The sequence below is a fragment of the Rhyacophila brunnea genome, unplaced genomic scaffold, assembly GCF_057557595.1.
Source record: "Rhyacophila brunnea isolate RB1 unplaced genomic scaffold, BYU_Rbru_1.0 scaffold_13, whole genome shotgun sequence".
Lineage (NCBI taxonomy): Eukaryota > Metazoa > Arthropoda > Insecta > Trichoptera > Rhyacophilidae > Rhyacophila > Rhyacophila brunnea.
The window spans coordinates 5,709,637-5,735,393 of NW_028232785.1; the positions used below are offsets into that span (position 1 = coordinate 5,709,637).

The 25,757-nt window shown below is 34.6% G+C and overlaps 1 protein-coding gene and 1 long non-coding RNA gene across 2 annotated transcripts in view; one reads left to right on the forward strand and one right to left on the reverse strand.

Annotated features, from left to right (window-relative positions):
• The window catches only part of LOC147076245 (RNA polymerase-associated protein CTR9 homolog), a 578,712-nt gene that overhangs the window by 100,828 nt on the left and 452,127 nt on the right, over positions 1–25,757 (forward strand). The gene's annotated exons all lie outside the window — the stretch shown is intronic.
• On the reverse strand, positions 9,451–18,468 carry LOC147076249 (uncharacterized). Its single transcript, XR_015069891.1, has 4 exons — positions 18,233–18,468; positions 17,843–17,989; positions 14,572–14,676; positions 9,451–11,487 (listed from the first exon to the last, which is right to left on the reverse strand). It is a non-coding gene; the product is annotated as an uncharacterized LOC147076249 (long non-coding RNA).

Genomic DNA, 25,757 nt, shown 5'->3' on the forward strand with positions numbered 1-25,757 from the left:
AGTTGATTTTAACTAAGAAAAGTATGTAGCTGATACAAAACCTCTAAGCAAACATAAGAATTCTAATCCCGGTTTCTCTTTTTTATGATGTCCTGTAATTCGATTTCTTACAAAATATTCTATAAATACTAGTCTGCTGCTTAAATAATATATATAGGTCGACAGCGAAGCTAGGAATAGGATGCTCTGGTAAACATATATGGACGACTAATGTTTTATTATAATTCCTCACAAGGTCAAATGAATATAATATCTAGTCAGATTCCATATTATTAGAGTTATATTTTAAGTCTTAATAATATATTTAAATCTCATGCGAAATACTCATCAACATTAGTATCCATTTCCCCTAAATTTTATCTACCATGGTTGTCAAGATTCCTATGTTTATTATTAAGATTTTAATTAAATATTTCACCTTCTTTTAGTTGATTTCTGCAACCACTGCTGTGACCTATGCCAGTAGTCTCGGATTGTCAGAGAGAGAAGTACAAGAGCCATTTGAGGAAATACAGATTGACTATCAAGACATTAAAAAAGAATTGGGCGTATATGAAACGACAACTAATATAATCGGTCATACTGCTAAACGTAAGCAAATACAATCTACCCTCACAGATCCAGAATTATTAGTAGCTGTTATAAAGTTGGAGAAAAAATCATTTAATAAGGAAAATTTTGTGTGCAGTTTTTGTTTTGATTTTTTTGCCTCGCTATCTCAATTGAAGCTTCACAAAACGTGTCATAAAAAATCAGTAGCGGAAACCGTTAATTATGTAAGCATGCGATCCGAATTCAAGAATCAAGACAAAATGACTCAATCTGGTAAAAAGCCGTTCAAATGTGACCAATGTAATTATTCGTGTTTAGCATCTGGCACCATGAAAAGACACAAGATGACTCATTCTGGTGAAAAGCCATTTAAATGTGACCAATGTAACTACTCTTGTATACAATCTAGTAATATGAAATTACACAAAATTTCTCATTCTGGTGAAAAAGTATTTAAGTGTAATCAATGTGACTACTACAGCATTTATTCAAGATCTTTGAATCTACACAAAATGAATCACTCTCGTGTAAGGCCATTTAAGTGTGACCAATGTGACTACTCATCTAAAACATCTGGTGAAATGAAAATACACAAAATGACTCATTCTGGTGAAAAGCCATTTAAATGTGACCATTGTGATTACTCTTGTATACAATCTGGTGCAATGAAAACACACAAAATGACTCATTCTGGTGAAAAGCCATTTCAATGTGGCCAATGCAATTATTCCTGTATCACATCTGGTGTGTTGAAAAATCACAAAATGACTCATTCTGGTGAAAAACCATTTAAATGTGACCACTGTGATTACTCGTGTATAAGGTCTTGTGATATGAAAAGGCACGGAATGACCCATTCTGGTGGAAATCCATTGAAATGTGACCATTGTAATTACTCGTTTATACAATCTAGTTCTTTGAAATTACACAAAATGACTCAATCTGGTGAAAAACCATTTAAATGTAATCAATGTGACTACTACAGTATTCATTCTAAAAAATTAAAACTACACAAAATGAGACCCTCGCGTGTAAGGCCATTTAAGTGTGACCAATGTGACTACTCATCTAAAACATCTAGTGAAATGAAAACACACAAAATGACCCATTCCGGTGAAAAGCCATTTAAATGTAAACACTGTGATTACTCTTGTATACAATCCGGAGTACTGAAAATACACAAAATGATCCATGCTAATGAAAAGCCATTGAAATGTGACCAATGTAATTACTCATGTATAAGATCTGGTGATATGAAAATACACAAAATGACTCATTCTGGAGAAAAGCCATTAAAATGTGACCAATGTCATTACTCATGTATAAGATCTGGTGATATGAAAATACACAAAATGACTCATTCTGGAGAAAAGCCATTTAAATGTGACCAATGTCATTACTCATGTATAAGATCTAGTAATATGAAAATACACAGAATGACCCATTCTGGTGAAAAACCATTTAAATGTGACCATTGTAATTACTCGTCTTTTACATCTCATACGATGAAAATACACAAAATGACTCATTCTGGTGAAAAACCATTCAAATGTGAACAATGTAATTATTCTTGTATAACATCTAGTTCATTGAAAAACCATAAAATGAATCATTCTGGTGAAAAGCCATTTAAATGTGACCAATGTATTTACTCTTGTATAACATCTCGTAATATGAAAATACACAAAATGACTCATTCTGGTGAAAAGCCATTTAAATGTGACCAATGTAATTACTCTTCTATCACATCTAGTAGTATGAATAGACACAGAATGACTCATTTTGACAAAAGGGTTTGATTAAGGGGTACATGGGCAAAATATGAATTTTCACACATTTCTGTAAAATGACAAGTCAGCGCCATCTTTAGTTTTATAATGCCTGATCATATCTTTTTGTACAGGCAACGAGTTATCCATTGTTGAGATGTCAAAATGAAATCAGAGATTGCTTGACATTATAATTCGCCATTTCTCGTTTCAAATTGAATTATAAATAATCTCGAATCAAATATATTAACTGGGTATCAGTGTTATTTATAAATAAAATAACATTCCTGTTATTCATCAGCTGTCAATATCAGACTAGCCTTATACACAAAAACCGGTAAAACTCTTCGACTGGGCAAGCATCATAATTCTTTCCTGTTGACGCCGTCTCGAGTAGATAGCGTAGCGCAGCCTGATCAGGATGAAAAGGTTATCTCACCTTAGTTTCATGGACAGGTAGGGTTTATCACGCATGACCACCTGCTAATCTCTCCTCAACCTAAGGGTAATAACTCAGTAGTTAAGACCATGCCGTCGCTCTACAAACTCTTGATGCAACCAAGCCTCCGTCTCTGGAAATACTGTTTATATAATTGTTAATTAAGATATGACAACTTCCGATGCTGTAATAACATGTACTCGACGAGAAAAAGGCGTATGGCTGTGAGGTCAGAGTATACGTTTCAACCTTAAGAAAGGGGGGGACGTTTTGACATACTTCCACATTAGCCTTTTGCTAGTGCCTACACCGTAACTTCAAATAAAAAGACTTAACTTAGGCTTAACAAGTAATTGTTTAGTAGATAAGATTTTAATGGTGTATTACCCTAATTGTTGTATTAAATGTCTTAAGATGCAAATTAAATTGTATAAACAATAATATGTAAAAAATATTAAAAAAAAATGCAATGTGTGAGTTGTACCGGACGAATGAGATGTTAAATAATAGTATAATTAATATTAAGATTATTCCATTGTATAAAATGTATAGAAAAATGATCAATTTGAGAGAAAGCAATTTGAACTCTGCCGCGTTTTAAATAAGTCCTTCGCTGCGGCCCAGTGACAGGAAGTGCTCAGTATTGGCTCGGCGAACCCCATAGCTGTTCCATTAGCATTCCTCGCTGAGTACTGGCCTGTGGACCCCTTGGCGGTTCAATTAGCATCTTTCGCTCAACCGATAAGCACTTACTGTTGGGAAGTTAAAAATAAACTCTCGCGCGTTACAAGATATTTTGTAAATAATTGTACGAACTTTTTAACCTTGTATGAATTTTTAACCTTGAATGAATTTAAACCTTGTATAAACAACAACTGTAAAGAAAATATAAATACAATAATTGTTAAATAGTGCATTTTATTATCGATATGATCCGTGCTCCTTTACAGAGCATTTGAACTTAAAAAAAATAAAATTTAAACTACAAATAAAATTATTGATACCTCGGGTCGGCACGACTGAGCTATGCCATAAAGACTCTGAGGATATGTCAATCAGTTTATTAAAATTAAAAAAAAAAACAAATAATTAGGGCGCGATTTTTATTACAGAAATAACATTACAAATGTGAATGGATACACACATGAAACGATTAATCTTCTTATCATGCTATCCCCTAGCGGAGGTTGGACACCATCAAGGCGATCTTAGATTTGTTGTCTGCTACCTTGTGGAGCTGCACTCGTACCAATCACGGAGGTTCTTAGGCCACGAAATGCGGCGCCGTCCTCTGCTACGCTAACCATTGACCTTTCCTTGAATGACAAGTAGTGAATGCTATACTTTTGTCCTCTCATAATGAGGCCGAGGTACAGGAGTTTCCTGTTTTTGATACTACGCAGAACTTCTCGGTCATTCGATTGTGAACTTCAACATTTGTCACCCGGTCAGTCCATGACATTTTGAGGATGCGTCTATACAGCCACATCTGGAATACTTCAAGTCTCCGTGACATCTCTTGGTTTTGCGACCATACTCCGTACCATAGAAAATAATTGAGAGAACATAACAACGCACCATACGCAGTGTCAGACCTAGTCCGATTGCTAATAAGGCGAATCATTTTGAGAAAGGCACTGCTTGCGATCACAATTCTAGTTTTTATTTTCCGTGACTAGTCCCAATTCTCATTAAACCTTGTTCCAAAATATCTATAATGGGTTGCACGTTTGATTGGTTCACTTTTATTGACAAATTGTGTTGGTGTCAGGCGTCACTATTTTTTAAACTAGTAATAGTTTTGTTTTCTTGAAGTTCAATAGGTAATGAAATAAAGATAAACGTTGTCGTTATTAAAAGAAAAAAACAAATATGAAATATTATTAACTTACATTAATTAATCCGTATTTTGTAATTCTTTTTTATTTATATTTTGGAGGAAAAAATATTTTGTTATAAATAATCGATATCTTTGATTGAGGCTTTATACATCAAATATTATGATGTAATTAGTACAAGCTATTCTATTTCTAATAAGTATCTATTTTTCCACAGAAACCAATATATCTCGTGGGGCAAGGGATTGAGTGTCTAGATACATTAATATTATGTATGCTAGAAAAAAAATCAAGGTGATCCTGCATAAAGAACATACACATAAAGCACAAATAAATTAGCATTATTCCTGATTTTAGAGAACATGTAAAACATGAACATGTAAATTTTGCAATTACTTCATCATAACACGAATACGAGACATTTCAACTTTTGGCAGAAACTCCACGATTATCTATTGAATTTAATCTGTTTATGTTATATACCTAAGTATTATACCCTCATACACTTTATTCGAAGAGCAGCTATCGTCTTTCTTTTAAAATAATTGAGTCGTATAGTTCCTATATACGATAAATCCACTTTTGGTCAAAATTAAGATAATGATGACATTTTTTTCTACCGCCAGCGCTCCACAATTTCGTTCAGTTTATCGGTTCCCAAAGGCTATAAATTCATATGAAAAGAGAGTTTGAAAATCACGATGAATTCCTATTGGCGATAAATCCACAGTGCGGTTTGTTCCAAAGGCCGATAAGTCCATGCGACCTTGTAGACAGCTAATTATTGAATATTTGTATAAAAAAAACACACCACCATAATATAAAATTCAATCATATTATGTTTTCATAATATAAAATAGTATTAAATGAAAATATTTAGTTTGCCAACATATCATCAAAGTGGACTTATCGTATATAGGAACTATACGACTCAATTATAGAAATAGGGCATCGCAATTACTCACACGAATGATCTGTAGAAATCATTTCAGAAAAGGGTGCAGGATGTTTTTTTTGTGTAATTATTAAAAGACTTAAACTTGAATAAAATATATCGGCAACTAATAGCATTGCTTATAATAAACATAACCATTAATTACTGAACTAAGAATTTTATACCGAATAACAGATTCAAATTAACATACTTCTTCTTAATTTGAGAATAAACGATTATCTAAATTCTAAATAAATAGTTGTATGTACGCCAACATAAAATGATAATTTTTTGTGTTTAAAATAGATAGCTTATACCAATATTTGTCACAGTATAATTTTTTCACAGAATGTAACGATTTGTGTGATTTATGACTATCGCACACATGAGAAATAAACTAATCTCATTTTAATAGTTTCTTAGAATGCGACGCTTTGTGTCTTTTCATCTGCATATATTGTATACAAGAGTAATCACATAGGTCACATTTAATTGGTTTTTCAGCAGAATGAGTCATTTTATTGAATTTTCATTGCACTAGATTATATACAAGAGTAATCACATTGGTCACATTTAAATGGCTTGTCACCAGAATGAATCATTTTATGTATTTTCAAACCACGTGATATACATACAAGTGCCAATCGTGAAAGACATTCGTCACATTTAAAAGGATATTCACCAGAATGTACCATTTTGTGCAACATCGCCGAATCCGATTAATACATGAGTAATTACAATAAATAACATCAATTCTCTTTAAATTTTATGTGAAATTTGATTATTTCACTTTTGTCACATTTAAACAGCTGAGATGCAATACATGAGTCATTACACCGGTCACAATTAAATCGCTTTTCATCAGAAGTAATCATTTTGTGTACTTTCATTCATTGAACTGCGTTCAGAAGAATCGCAATGTACCTAGCCAGCCAGTGTAAGAGCCGTTTTACACGGGATACCTGTGTCCAGCCACCGGTGTGTTAAGATGCCGCATTAAAAAACAATTTTCCACTTACATTTTGACGTGACCCCGGTCATGGTAAAGTCACAAAGGCGTTATATTCTCAATCGGCCCTGCCCCTAGAGCAGGTTGAGAACCCCTGCTTTAGGCTAGCTCAGCGCGGGGTCGGAGAGGGTAGTCAAGTAAGAGTTCTAAACGATACTTGAGAACAAACTACAACAATATTGCGATATAATGATTTAAAACGCCACCCGATAATAGGATGACGTCCAATATATTATTTATTTAATTTAAATTCGTTCCGCACCCACGTGCGTGAAACGTCAAAAACAGCTGATGGCTGTCACTCGGTTTACTTACCGAATTGTGTACTCGAAATATTGATCGCAGAATTATTTGAATTAAAAATCTTCGTAGCTATTGTTTTAAATATTTATTGAATTATTCTTTCATAAAATAATTTTTATAATTAATTTTTTTTTATTAAATATCTTAACACTATATTTTATTTACCAAAGAATTAACGACATCTATTATATAAACTTATTTTAATTACTTATTTTTTTTATTGCATATAACTATTTAAAATTAAGTTTATATCTTTTTTAATTTATAGGTATGGCTGCGCACTTATTATATTATTGAGGCGCCGACTATAAAGATTGGGAAACTCTGTTCCTTTTATGAATGTACCCTCGAGTATTTAATACTTCGTACTTAGTGACGTTTTCACCTACGTGTGAATAATTTCCCGTCGCGTCGTATACTAGTGACGCAATTAATCGATGACGTGTCACGTGAATTGCGACGGAAAATAATCTCTCGATAGATTTTTCAAAACGCGAATAACTGTTAACTTCCGCGAGAAGCAGCGTGGGTTTAGGTCCTATCCCTAAATGCTTGAGCCGTAGACTGATTTGTATGGAAAAACACGGGTTTTTATACCCGTCAGGCGGGATTTTCCCGAAAACTGACGTCAGGGATGTGAAGACTCTCTCCCCTATTCTTAGGATTTCATCAAATATCTTAAGAACCGTCAATAATTCCGATCAAGAAATTATACAAGCTCATGGGGGTCTCGATACCTGCTATCGTAACATATATTTTAATAACTTAAAGTTTAGGAAAAGGTGAGAAAAGCCCATACATGCCATTTCGGGGCGTGTTTATGCACGAACGGTGGACCAATGAGGTTGTTTTCGCCTCCTTCCACCAGACTAGGTGCAAAACCGTCGGGCCAATTACGGAAAAACGGTTTATTTTTCCGCTTTCCGGGAAAATTACGAGTATCTAACTAAGTTAGAAACAAGCGTCCTCCAGGTATCTAAATGAAGGACAAATTTCATAATCACCGCAAAAGCCCTACTAGTACTTTTAACGTAGATCAGAATATAAATATGTTTTGATTCAAATATTGGAATTATAATAATATTATGAAAAGAAAGATCATGGATTTAAAACGGTGCGTATTATTAATATGTACGAAAATATCGCGTCGCGATCAACCACGCAAACAAACTGTGATTGTTAGAGTGAATTGAAATTTAATCTCACGTCGCCTTTTATAGTCAGTACTTTCCGCGCCGCTTTCCCTCCTTCAGGGAGAAAGTACTACTTTAATCTATACAAATATATTTATAAGGCACAGATGAAGTTTCAGATCTCAATGATATTCCAACGACAAGAATGAGTTTACGAGGTCTATTTAGAGATAAAGATTACCTGTTTTAGCGCATTTTTTACAAATTGAAAACGATCTGTAAGGCTTAGCTGACAGATCTAAATTATTTTTTATTTCTAAATTAACAAAATAATAGTGCCTCAAGACATACATTATTAAATTTACAACTTTCGTATTTTTCTTATCTACTTTCCACATAAGTACGTACTAAATTCGAACGTACTTTATTACGAACAATAATTCTAATTTATCATTTACATTAGGTATGCGCAGCCGGTACTTAAAATATCTGATCAGTAGATTTTTATTACAACATTATCCGATGTCATGTTTTAATAAATGAAAGTATTTTCACAAAATTGATTCCATCACGATGAGTGCCTCGCTCACTCGCATGGACCCATTTATTAAAGAGGCCTCTCTCTCTATCTTATAGCGCTTTGCGTCAGACATTATCGCGCGGAGATTCAAATTTTTACGTTATGCAAAGAATGATTTTATATAATACAAAGAAGATTAGTTAGAAATTAGCTTTAGTTTACAGCATTTAGCTAATGATATCGCATAAGTAATTCACATAATATTGTTTACTTTTAACCTTAAATTCTAGACTTCTCAATACCTACATTTTTCTTATAAGACCATTTGGTCTGCCTGAAAAAAATATCCATAGTTCACTCTGAGTGGCTGTAAGTCACTCAAACCGAACTATGGGACATATCACATGTTTTTTTGAGCTTTGCCTCGAGGTAGGTCCACGTACTTTGACGTGAAATCGACATTCACGATCGGGCAAAAATAGTTGTGACGTCATAAAATCGTCGCGAAAAATGCTAGCTGATGGCACGCATTTTGTGGTCGTGTCAATAGGTATATATTGACTCGCTTTGTGGCCTTCATGTCATTAGAGCGTGCACTATAATGATTGCACTGGTCATATTTAAATGGCTTTCACCAAAATATGTCATTTTGTGTATTTTTATCGAATTGCATACAAGGGTAATCACATTGGTCAAATTGGAATAGCTTTTCACCATAATGAGTCATTTTGTATGCTTTCATAACACCAGATGTTATAAAAGAGTAATTACATCGCTCACATTTAAATGGCTTCTCATCAGAATGAGTCATATTGTGTTTTTTCATCGAAAAAGATGTGGAGCCTTTGTGGAGGTAAAAGGCTTTTTACCAGAATGAGTAAATTTGTGTACTTTATAATGCAACAATACACGAGCAATTATATTGATCATAGTAAAAGCCCTTTCATCATATTGAATCATTTTATGTTATTTCAATTTATCAGATATTATCGATATGTAGTCATATTGGTCACTTTTAAGTGGCTTTTCGTCAGAATCAGCCATTTTGTGTTTCTTCATGTTACGAGATGTTATACAAAGGTATTAACAGTGGTCAGATTTAAATAGCTTTTTACCAAAATGAGTCATTTTGTCTAATTTTATGTAGCTAGATCGGATACAACAGTAATTTCATTGTTTACAATTAAATAGATTTTCACCAGAATGAGTGCTTTCGTGTTTTTTCATATTACGTTAAATGGCTTTACACCAGAATGAATCATTTTGTGTTTTTTCATAGCGCTAGATTGGATACAACAATAACTGCATTGGTCACATCTAAATGGCTTTACAGCGGAATGAGTCATTTTGTGTTTTTTCAACGAACATGATGTTATACAAGAATAATAACATTGATCACATCTAAATGGCTTTTCACGAGAATGAGTCATTTTGTGTAATTTCATCTTATTTGATGTTATAGAAGAGTAATTACATTGGTCACATTTAAATGGCCTTTCACCAGAATGAGTCATTTTGTGTATTTTCATACGTGTAGTTGTAATACACGAGAATTCGCATTGTTCACATTTAAATGGATTTTCACCAGAATGAGTCATTTTGTGTATTTTCAAAACACCAGATGTGATACAAGAATAATTGCATTGGCCACATTTAAATGGCTTTTCACCAGAATGAGTCATTTTGTGTATTTTCAAAACACCAGATGTGATACAAGAATAATTGCATTGGCCACATTTAAATGGTTTTTCACCAGAATGAGTCATTTTGTGGATTTTCAAAACACCAGATGTGATACAAGAATAATTGCATTGGCCACATTTAAATGGCTTTTCACCAGAATGAGTCATTTTGTGTATTTTCATATCTCGAGATCTTATACACGAGTAATTACATTGGTCACATTTAAATGGCTTTTCACCAGAATGAGTAATTTTGTGTAATTTCATATCACGAGATCTTATACATGAGTAATTACATTGGTCACATTTAAATGGCTTTTCGCCAGAATGAGTCATTTTGTGTATTTTCATATCACCAGATTGTATACAAGAGTATTCACAGTAGACACATTTAAATGGTTTTTCACCAGAATGAGTCATTTTGTGTATTTTCATATCACCATATTGTATACAAGAGTATTCACATTGGTTACATTTTAATGGCTTTTCACCAGAATGAGTCATTTTGTGTAATTTCATCTTATTTGATGTTATAGAAGAGTAATTACATTGGTCACATTTAAATGGCCTTTCACCAGAATGAGTCATTTTGTGTATTTTCATACTTGTAGTTGTAATACACGAGAATTCGCATTGTTCACATTTTAATGGTTTTTCACCAGAATGAGTCATTTTGTGTATTTTCAAAACACCAGATGTGATACAAGAATAATTGCATTGGCCACATTTAAATGGTTTTTCACCAGAATGAGTCATTTTGTGTATTTTCATTTCCCCAGATGTTTTAGATGAGTAGTCACAGTGGTCACACTTAAATGGCCATACACGAGAGTGATTCATTTTATGTAGTTTTAAATGTCCAGAATGAATGCTGTAGTAGTCACATTGATTACATTTAAATTTTTTTTTACCAGATTGAGTCATTTTGTTTTGATTCTTGAATTCGGATCGCATGCTTACATAATTAACGGTATCCGCTATTGATTTTTTATGACACGTTTTGTGAAGCTTCAATTGAGATAGCGAGGCAAAGAAATGAAAACAAAAACTGCACACAAAATTTTCCTTATTAAATGATTTTTTCTCCAACTTTATAACAGCTACTAAAAATTCTGGATCTGTGAGGGTAGATTGTATTTGCTTACGTTTAGCAGTGCGACTGACTATATTAGTAATCGTTTCATGTACACCCAATTCTTTTTTAATGTCTTGATAGTTAATCTGTATTTCATCGTATGGATCGTGTACTCCTCTCTCTGACAATCCGAGACTACCGGAATAGGGCACGGCAGTGGTTGCAAAAATCAACTAAAAGAAGGTGAAATATCGAATTAAAATCAAACATCTTAATAATAAACATAGGAATCTTGACAAGCATGGTGGATAAAATTTAGGGGAAAATGGATACTTATGTTGCTGTAGGTGACGACCGATGTGCGGCGAGAAAGTATTCGGAGACCCCGCGCTATAAGACTTAAAATATAACTATAATAATATGGAATCTGAAAAGATATTATATTCATTTGACCTTGTGAGGATTTATAATAAAACATTAGTCGTCCATATATGTTTATCAGAGCATCCTATTCCTAACGGATACGTCATTAAGTACCGCGTCATAGGTACTTCACGAACTTCTATAAATGGAACATGGTTTCCGAAACTTTATAGTCGGCGACTCAATAATATATAAGTGTGCAGCTATACATATAAATAAATATAAAAATAATTACGATTAGTTTTTATATCATAAATTAATTAAATAAGTTTATAAAATAACTATAGTATTTATTTAAAGTTAAAAGATAATGTTAAATTGTTTATAAATTTTAACTATAATAAATTGATATATAGAAAGATAATTCAATAAATATTTGAAGCTGTGTTACCAATAAGTTTTATTTTAAAATAATTCTGCGATCTTTTTCACGGAGAAATAATCCGATACAAAAACCAAAGACAGTCGATCAGCTGTTTTTGACATTTCATGCATATAGTTACGAAATAAAATTAAATTGGAGATTAAAAAAGTATTTAAAGATCCTGGCGTCAACCTACTACTAGGTGGCGATTCTTTTTGGACAAATAAATAATATTGTCACGTTGTGGTTAATAGTGTCGAACAGAACATTAGTTGACTACTCCCTCCTACTTAAGGCTGAGCTAGCTTAAGCAAAGGTTCTCAACCTGGTCTAAGGGCAGGACCGGTTGAGGGTATAACGACTTTGTGGTAAAACAAGGACCGGGGTAACGTTAATAGGTATATCAGAAAATAAGATTTAAAAATCAAACATCCTAACGATATGTAAGAATCTTTTTACAGAATGAAATGGTGTGTTGGTAAGATACGAGGGTGGGTCAATAATTCCTTAGAAAAAAGCATTAAAGCAGGTTTTATTTTTGTATTTTTTTTTTATTTCTCAACATAATTTCCTTGGAGCTCAATACACTTGGTTAGACGTTTCTAAATTTTTTTTAAACCGTCAGAAAAATAAGTTTTCGGAAGGTCCTCAAAATAAGCATTTGTCCGATCGATGACTTCTTCATTTGAAAAAAAACGTTGTCCACTTAGCCATTTTTTTAAGTTTGGGAAAAGGAAAAAGTCACTGGGGGCTAAATCTGGCGAATACGGTGGGTGGTCGACCAATTCGAACTTCAATTCTTCAATTTTAGCCATTGATCGTAAACATGTGTGAACACGGGCATTGTCCTGATGAAAGAGGATTTTTTTCCTGTTTAAATGAGGCCGTTTTTCTTCAATTTTGTTTTTTAGCTGGTCCAATAAAGATGCATAATAATCCCCTGTTATTGTTTTTCCTTTTTCCAAATAGTCAACGAAAATAATTTCACGTGCATCCCAAAATACAGTAGCCATAACCTTACCAGCTGATTTTACGGTTTTCGCCTTCTTTGGACATGGTTTGCCTTCGCAATCCACTGCTTTGACTGTTCTTTCGTCTCGGGAGTATAGTGGTGTATCCATGTTTCATCTACAGTCACAAAGCGACGAAAAAATTCATCCGGATTGCGTTGCATGAGCGACAACAGGGCTTTAGAGGCCACCACCCTACTGCGTTTATTGTCGACTGTGAGCAAACGCGGCACCCATCTTGCAGAAATATTTTTCATGCCCAATTTGTCATGTAAAATAGAAATGACGCTACCTTTTGAGATCCCTGTAACCTCAATTATCTCACTCAACTTTAATCTTCGGTCACTTAACACCATATCGTGGATTTTATTGATCATTTCTGGTGTAGTCACCTCTACAGGACGTCCTGAGCGTGGTTCATCCTTTGTTGATGTACGACCACGTTTAAATTCATTTAACCAGTTATAAATAGTTGCAAGTGAAGGAGCAGATATGCCGTGAACTAAATCCAACTCATTTTTTATTTCCTTTGCTGTTAACCCTTTTATATTAAAATGTTTAATAACAACTCTAAACTCAATTTTCTCCATTTTCCATTTTTCCATTTTCCACAAGCAATTTTTTTTTTTAAATGTACGAGAAACACACAACAACCCGACCAATCTGATTGAAACTTCGCAGCATACTGAATCTGTAGTGCCGCTGCATGAAAACAAACCGCTTGCAGTACTAGTCGCGCCACCTGTCGGCTTTTCTAAGGACTTATTGACCCACCCTCGTATATCAGTATGTTTAGTTCAAGTAAATACTCATGGATCCTAAATATATTATGTCAGAAGATTGCTTATGTTCCTAACACAACATAATTATTATCTGCTTCAGACTTCTAAGGTATGCGTAAACCCTAATACGGATTCTGGCCACATACTGAATTCACTAGATTCATAATAAGACACCAGTCTCCCATCTATGTTCAACAAAGAATCCTTATCCTATGTATATTCGGTGACGACCTACATATTTTTAGCAGCAGACTAGTACTTCTTCCTGAGTGCAAGTCACATTAACAATATTGTTTACAATTTATTGGAATATTGTGTAATTAATTGCTTTACTGGTAGGCAACGATAACATCAATTGTATAAATAAAAAAAATCATATACGTTCGATCTTATGACGATAACATAATATTATAAAGTGTTAATATTTTTATGCATTGAAGATTTCAATGTAACTTTTTATGTAACATAGTGAACAAATTGAAAATGAATATGTGCAGGTGCAATTATACCCGCGCACATCTGCGTTTTCTCAGCCAATAAAAAACAGTGCGCCATTCTTAATGCCCGTGACATATTGACTAGTATTACATAAACTTTCACGTTTGTAGTAGTAAGCATATCATCTACATATCTCGTAATAATATCTCTTATGAAAAGTGGAAACAAACCCTCTGACATAAACTTCTCCGTATCAGAACGTAACGCATGTTCAACTTTCTTAGAATATTGTGTACCTACCTGATTTACTGGTGTGCATTCCGAATAAGAGTAACCGGGTTCAGGAACCTCGTGAATGCTTTGGCTTATTGTGTCTTCAACATACTCTTCTTTAAAATTAACTCCCTGAAAAATAATATTAGATTGTTTAGGGGCCTTCAGAAACTACGGTAATTTATTTATAACTACATTTTAAAATAAAAAAAATCAGTTATTTGATAAGGGTGCACCCTACTAACGGTATTGGCGAATATAATATGAGATTGTTCTAGAAAGGGCATCATGTGCGGGCCTTTATTTCGCTTGCACCCACCGCATGAAGAAACGTTACGTTACGTTAAGTGAAAGTAGGATACTGAATGTTGCATGGAAAGGTTATCAACTGAGGGGTGGGTACGTCCATTGTACATGGGATTCAGCATGGCCAGTGACACGAACAAAAACGCCGACCTTCAGTTAGTGTTTGAAAAAGAGTATGGTTTAACGACATAACTATACAAATCTAGCCTTGTAGTCAATTCTGCCACTCAAAAGCCATGCGACAACCTCGCGACAAAGTACTAATAAGATGTATATAAGTCCCATAGTTCTTGTTGGCAAGTCAAAAACGACTTCTCAGTACACACTATGGAAGAAGCAGAAATAAAATTGGTCAAAAGACCATAAACAGGTAGTAAGTAAGAATAATCGTTTAGTAATAGAGGATAAATGTATTATTGTTAACACTTTTTAATAAATGTAATGAAAATTTTATGTAAAAATTTCAGTTCAGAAATCGAGAGTTCTCATGCACAATTGTAACGCTGTGATCAGAGACTCCGATATACTCGTTCGAAAGGTTTTTGTTGCTATCATTTTAAAATGTAAATTGCTTGATTAATGTTTATTAAACTTAGAAAATAAAACATGTGAAAAATTGTTTGCATGAAATATGATAAGTACATACTTGAGTAAACTTCGTACATGTATTGGAAATGTATAAAAATATAAATATTAAAACTTATAAATTCCTGTACTGTACAATTATGAATAATGAAAATTTATATTAATTAAATTAGATTAAGGTAGAGCTAAGCTATTATTGTAAAAATATTGTAAACTCGTACATATGTTTATGTACGCGTAGTTATAAAATACAGATTTTTATATGCTAAAAACTCGCGAATTCCATTAAATATTGTAAAAATAACTAGTAGAGAATCTCGAGACCTTGCCTTAGATGGGTTTCTACACATAAGCAATAATAAATTCTGATCGCGCTTTAAATGAATAGAGAAATAAGATATTAAAATTCTGTACGTAAAAATAGTTTCTGACCTTGAAAATTACGTACATCTGCTCGCGGGAATAATTAAGCACAGCTGTTTTGCGTCGCGAGGAGAAAATAGATTAGAGATTGCATTTGAATTAATATGTTAAAACTCTATTAAAAGATACATAAATTAGTGGTTGCTCGTGATTAACATCTCTATTAAATTAAGGCATTTACATGTTTGCATGTGAATATTGGGTATACCGTTGTAATATTATTATGTGATAATTTATGTCCTGAGGTTAACTATCGAATGAGAAAGTTATTTCGGGACCGACTAGTTTTATTAAAGTTAGATAAATTTCTATTGGTTTAGAATAGCTTATTGGAAAGCTAAAAACCTTTCCTTTCTTTTGGATGCATAAAAATATACAAAATCAACTATTTTTTGTGACTCATTCTAACTGCGTATTTACGAAACGTATTCCGGAGGCTATAGAAATAACCACGGCCAACACGCAGTTTTGTGAAAATAATATAAAGTAAATTCAGCTCGACTTTAGTGAAAGGTATTTCTATTACAAAGGTATCATATTATATAGAAGATATACCTAAATTAAATTTTGGGCGAAAGGGACAGATTTGCTATCCCTCTCGGACTATTTCTTACTGGATCTCAATCCTGAGGGTATAAACAGGGACTCCTTTTCTATACAAGCAACAGTTTACTATCCAGCAGTTCTTCAAGTCACCGACCCTCAAGCAATAGAGATACACGGTTCTCAATAGCTTTCGCGAATCGTCGTACAAATAAGCCATCCACCGGCGAGGCGAAATAGTACCGCGAAAACCGATCAGCTGTCAATCGTCTCGTATTCGGTGGAGTAATACCTTTTTCATTCCGCTCCGAAGTGAGACGCGGGATTTCATTACGTATTTTTCGGGATGACGTAATCGAAATAAATTACGCAAGAGTTTGTTTTCAAATAAAAACAAATTAATAAATCGAGTTTGTAATAATAATAACAAAATTTAGAAACTATTTTATAGTTATAATAACAAATTTTAGAAACTCTTTCATAGTTATAATAACAAATTTTGAAACTATATTTGTAAATAATAAACAAACTTTCTGTAAACAAGTTTGTAAATATAAATAAACTATTAGCCAATAAGTTTGTAAACATTAATAAATTTTTAATATATAAGTTTATAAATATAAATGAACCTTTTATAAGCAGATTGTAAAATAAAAACTATTTTATAAATCTAATATTATGTGAATACAATACGATTGTGACATTGTATAAGAAAATATTTTACGAAATAAAAATATTTATCGAACATTTGCGTGTACATTCCTCGAATTGAGTGTGAACATTTAGAAACTTTTTGAAAGGTTTCATAGAGATTATATAATAATCAAATAAATAGTTAACGGACATCTTCATAAGTTTTAATTGTTTGAACAATAATAAATAACATGATTGTGACACTGTGAACATAGAACCTGAATAAATTTGGTATAACACCAACCAAGAGTTTTATTTACGGATAATCAAAAGTTGTGTTACCACAAGGGAGATCCACCCTCCCGGTTCATCTCTAGTATCCTTAGTGACGGCCCGGTTAACATTTATGAGCTAGCCGCGAGCCGGGTCACGTCACCAGAACCATGGCAGTTAAAAACCATAGCGAACAAAATATTTACGTATTGAGACATTCAACGTTGGTCAAGATGTTCATTTTGTTTTTAATAATAAAACATCGGCTTTCATTTATTCGCGTTGTGGAATCAAGACAGTTTAAATCAATGGGATATACAGCGGTTGGACTTGAGCGATTATACTATTTATACTTAGGCTTATTATGATCCTATTAGGATCAGACAAGGTCGAAAGAAAGAAATTAGATTTCGAAGATTTTGTCTTCATTGGTATTACTGATTATTCATATATTCGAGTGTTGTCAGTTCATTCCATCTCTTACAGTTTTCACACGATCAGTATTTCTGTCAGTATTTAAAATAAAAGTACCTACCTGATTCACTCGCTCTGAATAAGAACAACCCTGTTGCTGATCTTCATAATTAAATGGGGATTTTATGTCTTCAATAGACTCAGTCTTGATGTCAAGTAGCTGAGTATCTCTTTTCAATGTTATTGATGTCGGGTCTGATACAATATTCTAAAAAACAAAATATTACAGTAAATATTTATACAGTACATTATAATAGTACAGTTAATTAAAAAATATTGTGACAGTGTTTGCAGCAAAACTAAGTGGGGTTATATACGGGTGACGTAGGCCGCTCGGAACTGTGTCGCAATTTGCACGCTGTTAAAATACATATATTTTAATTACGTCTGACGAAACATATCTTAAAACATACAATACTACGGCATACAACAATCCGTTAAAAAATCTAACCTCAAAATTGTATCCGGCCTTGTCGGTGTCCTCTTGCTTTATGTAGGTAAGCAGCTGGCTGTTTGGATCATGATCCACAGGTACCTCAAACCATTGCTTCCCTTCTGCAACAGGTTCGGAGTATTCTCGTTCGCGTTTAATATCCATTTTATGCATGCAATTGGTCCTCAAGTTGATTGTGGCACACAGAACTTAGTAGGCGTGACTTGACGTAAGCATTCGCCATAGACAAAAATAGTTTACCGTGTTGCCACTTTTGCAATATTATAAAAGATAAATACCAAACTAAACATCCTTTGATACATCTCCACAGACGCCTTCCCGTTATAATCTTCCTAGTCCACTTATGTCCAAAATGATGGGATTGGATCTAGAATGTAAAATTTTTGATAATTGACCCAGTTTGTTTAGCATCAGAGTCAGTGAATTTTTTTCGGATTTAGATATTTTACACGGGTTTTTTGCTCGTTGATAGATTTATGTACCTACCAAACGAAAATTATTTATCTGTTCACCTGAGCAGCCGAAAGCAATCATATAATGCAATAATTATCACGTCGTCATTATAATATAATATTGAACTTATGTGAGTAGAGGTGTGGGCAGACACTTAATTGTAGATCCATCAGTGTAACACTTTACCAACTTTGAAAGTAAAATAATTATTTGTAAACTTAAGGTTAGGTAGGTAATATAATAATATCAAAGCACACCTATTTGTGGTTCCTTGAACCGTCAAACTTTTTAAGTTGAAAAACTTTTTATTTCAATTTGGCATCATTCATCATGGAGTGACCACGTTCAATATTTTTTTTCTCATTTTCACCCATTTGAGTGTTTTTCTTTTGACCCAAATCATTGCCCACTGAAAAAGGAAGCCAATACATTACACGACTGGTCTTACTTTTCGCCCCTCCCGTTGTCTATAGATGACCTGCTATTGTTCTATAGAATGTTCATACTGACGCGTCTGTCGTGTTTACTTGTCGGAGTATCCTTAGTTTCAGATTTCTTTCAGACGATTTTAACGTATCTTGGAGACTTTGGAGTTCATCTGATTTAGTAGTTATGTGTTATTATTAATTGGAAGTGACGATCAAATTCAGTAACTGTCACGCACCTAATTTGCAACACCCTGTGGGGTGCTCCCATAAGGAGTAGCGCCGACCCAATCATGCGGTCTGATCCTAGTAGTCAATTTGCCACAGGTTATAAGACTACGACCCTCGACAAAGCGGAGCAGCATGTAAATATGTATTTGAGTCCCATAGTTTACTTTGACAGGTCCCACCGCCGAGTGAAAAGTGCCACCGTGAACTCTGGAAGGTATTAAGTCGGTCATGAGGATCAAGAAAGGTAATGGTAAGAATGTAGGTAAGAATGTAGATGTTAAATAATAGATATTTTGATGTTAGGTACATAGGCGATAGGTATATATAGATGATAAGCATAGAATAATCATGTAGTGGACTTTGAATAATAATAACAATGTAACGTGATGCAATGAAAATGTAAGTAATATGAAATTATGTCAAATAATGTATTGCAATGAATAGACCAGTATCAGTGTGTGGAATATAGACAGGGGTTAATGTATTAGAATCAATATGATAATCATAACGTAATATTAAAAATAATAATCTAAGCCATAAGATAAATCTAGACATAAGTGAGATGTAATTTAAAAGTCCGGGCCCCATACAAAATTTCCACGTAAAATCAAAATAACCTTATTTTCTTCTAATTCGGATAACTTCTCTAAACTTCTCTAAACTAAAGTCTTTTTTGAAGATTTTTCATCTTCATTTTGAAGATTTGCATAAGTACCGGTTGTCATACAAGGAACTCTCATACATTTGGGTGGAAAGGGGGGAGTGCCTCCCGTTCGGCGAGCGGTGGCCGTTCTGAGAGCTGCGTCTCCAGATCGGTGATCCGGCAGTAAAGTTGTCTCGCTCGCGCTTATGGACCCATCTCCCGCCTACGATTACAGAATCCGCACGATTTTCATACAATTAATTATTCATCAACGATAACTCGAGTATCACGCATCCGATCAAATTGAAATTTCTAAGGTCATGACCGTCTCTGGATCGCGGATGACTAAGTTATACCGTTAACCGCGTTACTAGAAAGGGTTGCGATCTATCTATAAGATTAATTTTCACACAGTAATTATAAGATAATTAGAGGTAATGAATATCCATGTATTTAGTTAAGATAGTCTTATAATTAAATAAATTTATTTTTCATCGCTAACATAATATATAGTGCGCGCGTACGGCCCTCGCAAAGGTACAAATTTGTAACTCGCGCCGCTCAGCCATGACGAGACTTACGTTACGGCAGGTGAACTCATATGCAAGAGTTTTTGAAGACAACGAGTTTGATATTTCATACACCTCCGTATGTGAAATTTTCGCGTGGCTAATCAAAATACTAGAAATTAGCGTAATTGCAAATTGTAATTACTGTTCCGGCAAGAGTCAGATAATGGAGCGACAGCAAGATGCAATGACGGCTTTTGTGTACTAGGCCAACGCGCCCGCCCGATATATAGAAACGTTGAAAGGGTTAGGGTCGCCAGACTTTGTGTGACTGTTAAAAAAGCGCGAAATTTATAGCAAAACCGTTATTCAGATTTTACCACCCTAACGCCGGTCCCAGGGGCTGAATTTGTCATAAACAAATAAAAACCTCGGAAATCTTGCACCATCAATCAGTTTAATTTCACATATGACGTCGACTCCACGTTAGATCGCCTCAAGATTTTGTCGTACAAAATCTAATCTTTTTGCAATCTTGTGGCGGTTTGGTAGTACGTCTGCCACCCACCTCCCCCTTTGGGTTAAATACCTATAGTCGGACTTGGCGATTTCATTCGGAAAATAATTTCAAATACATAAACTTTGACTTAGACAATTCCGCGAGAATTTTTGAGATAAATACCTATCTGGTACTTAAACATTTGAGAGCGCGAAAGTTATAGTTTCGTACAGCGGTTCTTCAACGGAGACCCCGAAATTTTTCGAACTTTTATTTCTATCGATCATCGGTGTCTAAAGTTCATTCATAGCGACTCCGTGTGCTCTTTAAGAATAATTGTGTACTTTAATAACAATTTATTTTTAATTACGTGAACTTTCGATTGACTGTGAACTTTTGTGGATTTTGATATTTGTCTTGACGTTGTGTAATAATATACCTAATAATTAATTCTGTGAACTATAAACATCCTTTCTGACTATAAATAAATTAAAATGTGAACTAAATGTGACTGAGAACAATATATGGACCTATTTTAAATTTCCGAAGAATTTTATTTTGAAGACCTATGTGGTCACCCCCTTCCACGAGGCCATGGCCTGCGACTCCTCAATGATGGACCTCCACTTCCTAACCCCAGAGCTATTCGAGGAATTCGGAGCCATCTCATAACCTTATTATGTGTATAATAATATCATAATACACTAGAACGTTTGTCAATGTGACAGTCGATTCTAAACGACAATAACTAATAACTTATTTTTACTCTTCAGTCATTATAGAATACCAAACTCTGCTTGCAAGTATATTATCAATAATAATAGTATAGCAGTGGACCACTCCATGTTTGTGCAAAAAGTTGTGCTCAGGCTTTATTATCTAAAGATGGCGGTGCCCAAATACATGTCACATAACAAAATCTGTTAACAACATCGCCATAAACTGACTTATTTGTTTATATAATAACGTAGCATCATCATCATCGGCCGGGGTCAATCCACTGCTGGATGAAGGCCTCCCCAAGCTTCTTCCAACTCTCTCGATCCTTTGTCGTTCACTGCCACGTATTTCCGCCAAACTTTACCAGTTCGTCAATCCAGCGGCTTTTAGGGCGACCCTATGGCCGTTTTGTCCCCCTTGGGTACCACTGGATGACGGTAATAGTCCAGCGGCCGTCCTTTCGGCGAGAAATGTGCCCCGCCCATCTCCATTTCAGCTGTTTGGCAACGTCTATTACATCGGCTACTCCTGTCTGCTTCCTGACCCATTCGTTTCTCTTAGGGTCCTTTCGCGTGATGCCCAACATGCACCTCTCCATGTCTCGCTGTGCGACTCTTAGCCTTCGGACATCTCTCGTGTTGAGGGTCCACGTCTCGCAGCCATACATGAGCACGGGTAGCACACATTGGTCGAACACCCTACGCTTAAGACACAATGGCAGGTCATTTTTGAAGATACTATTAAGACGTCCGAAAGCACTCCATCCCAGCTTTGTTCTTCGAGTAATTTCATCGTGAATGCATCCGTCTATGGACACCTGCTGTCTGAGATAGACATAGCTGCTGACTTCCACGAGTTGGGTGCCATTAATACAGATAATCGCAGGGTCCGAAAAACGGTTCCTCATCACTTTTGTCTTTGAGACGTTTATCTTTAGGCTGACCGTTTGACTGACATCCGTAAGTTCTTGCATTATACTTTGGAGGTCTTTCGGGTCTTGTAAAAGTATAATAATATCATCTGCAAAGTGTAGATGACTGAGGTGCTCCCCATTAATTGGAACACCTTTTTCCTCCCAATCAAGTTTCCTAAATATTTCCTCAATAGTAGCGGTGAATAGTTTAGGTGAAATGGTATCACCTTGTCGGACACCTTTGTTAATAGGGAATTTACACGACCGTTTGTGGAGTTTCACGCATGCTGTGGCATCACTGTATAAATACTGTTCAATATGGTTACGTAGCGTCTGGAAATTCCTTGGTTGCTAAGGGCGTCTATAATAGAAGATTTTGTTATTGAATCAAGTGCCTTCTCATAATCAATTGAACCAAGGTATAGCGTATAGTACGCATAAAATGGTATGATTTATTTTGTAATAACGTTGGTACCTAATACCATGTCTGAAGAATGGGATGGGAGAGCCATTGTCGAAAACAACCCAATCAAAACTCGTAACAGAACAAAATTTGACATTCGAATGAAATTTTAAAAAGGCGTAATAATGTTTGTAGTTCAATTTTGGCCATTCTATAGATAAGTTTCTACGTCTGTAAAGTTGTCGCAGTGACAATGCAGACGTTTTGTCTATGGCCGAAAGATGAATAAAGTTTAGTCGATTGTCTATTGTCACGTCAGCTGTCGCCTGTCAATCTGCTTACCGAGTCTTGTGACATTTTTGCGTCAATTAGACTTCGTAAAATGGATATAAAACGTGAACTAGATGCTTTTGAAGATGATGCGGGACCGAAGCAATGGTTTGATGTGCCAATAATCCATCCAAACAATCCGCTTACAAACATTTGTATAAAGCAGGAGAATGCTTTTGATGTCAACAGCACTATTGAGGTTAGGTTTCCCAAAGTTTTTAATCATTTTAAGATTGTGTTTATTCTTCGTTGAAGTGGTTTCTTACTGATGCAAATAAAACAGTTGCGTGACATATTGGACTTTATTAACTGAAACATGCAATAATACTTGTACACCGTTGTGTTGACACTTAAGTAATAACGATTATTTGACCAAGTACCTAGGTTCTGCGTCTCTATGGCTGCAGGCTAACTACTCTCATTCATTTGAAGACAGCTGTTGCACGTTTATTCATAATAGCTAGACAGTATGTCACATACAGACACCGTGTGTTTGTGCTCAACGCATAATAATATGGGTGTAAACACGTATTATAAAATACCTTCTGTCTTGTGTTTCAGTGTCCTGTAACCAGCCTTGCCATTGTTAAAACTGAGATTGATCCTCTCCGAGTTGATTTCAAAGAAGAATTTGTTGAAGACAGTGATCCGCAACCTAGTTGCTCATATTCAAAATGCGAGCCGACAAATCAGGTGCTTATACAATATTGTGTAATATACATACATCGTGCTTGTAAGTGATCATGTCTTTTTGGTGCCGTTATTATTATACCATTGAATTCAAAGTGTATTTTGTAAGGGTATTCAGTGTATCTGTTACACCGAATGTGCGAAATTGACTATTACATGAAATGGGCAAAATTTTGGCTAATTCATGTAATAGTCAAGCCTGTTGCCTTATTCATGAATTAGGTAATTTTTCTGCTGAGTACATGAATTCGCCACGGTATAGAATTCTTGAACTGTCAACATGACAGAAGAAAAAGTAAATTTAATACGGATGGTTTTATTAGTTATAATTGGACATAATATAATATTATTATTATTAGGTTAGGTTAGGTTAGGTTTTGTTATTCTGAAATAAATTATTCAACTGAATGTCCATTTTGAGGTTAGCTATCAAGTGTCAACAAACTATCACAAACATTCAATCGACCATTGCACGATTGATACCCAAGCACGAATCAAATCGCGAAAATACTTTTCAATAAAATTCTTCCGTTATCATATTATTGATTGGTATATTTTTATATTATAATCAATCTCATTTGACACATTTGTTTAGTTGCAAAAAACACCACGGAGCGCGATCATCTATTTTGACCATAGATAATATAAATGTACATTTTGACCAATGCATGAGAATTGATACAATATTTTGTTTAGTTGCAAAAAATACCACCGTAGCGCTACTATCTAATTTGTCCAAGACATGAAGTAGGCAGAAAAATTACTGCCGATTTCACGCACTCTCCAGATATTTTGTCTAATTCATGAATAAGGCAACGGGCTTGCATTTTTCATGATTTAGGCAAAATTTTTCCCATTTCATGTAATATTCAATTTCGCACATTCGGCGTAACATATCAACAAACATTAATCAAAAAATGCAATTTCCCAACCACATATTTTCAAATGTTAATACGCCTGAAGAAAGTTAGCGCTGCAGGCAATTTTTTTATGATAAGAGCAAATTTGTGATTTATCTCACTTATTTGGTCAATTCTCCAGGCTAGAGCACTGTCAGCCCGCCCTTTGTGATTTCCAATGTTCAGTCCAATTTTTGTCTGGCAAGTCGTCTTGATTCCCTTTCTTAGTGTTATGGCCGAATGTCTTCCACTCAGTAAACACCGATCAATATATTTTGAAGAACCATAAAGTATCAAAGGTGGTCCGACGAGTTTGATGAACAAAAGTCCCGAGACTGTTTTGGTCTTCAACGAAGCTCTTATTGGGGTAATAATTAGATTCATTTGCGAAAATTCGCGTTCACATTCACTAGAAGAAATGGTAATAGAATTCAATACATACATCAACGCGATAGTTTTCCAGATATCTTTGTCTTTTCATATGAGATGATTCAGGAAAATTAATTTGTACCTACTATGTAAGCGCGAACATTGTATCGTCCAATTGCTTTTAAAACTTTAAAAATACTATGAAAAAAGGAGCCTGAACGCTCTCCACCGCGTTATATTGCAAAAAGGCCCAGCTAGTTACTATACACCGGTTAGCAGTGTCACCAATTAAAAGTCTTGTAGATGCGCTCGAAGCTTTCAATGTGTAATACGCAGACAGGAAAAAGAGTGTGTTTGTGTGCTGTGCTGTTGCCATGCGTTAAGGCAGATGACACGAGACATTTTATATTATAATGTATTTGAAAATGTCAGTCAAGT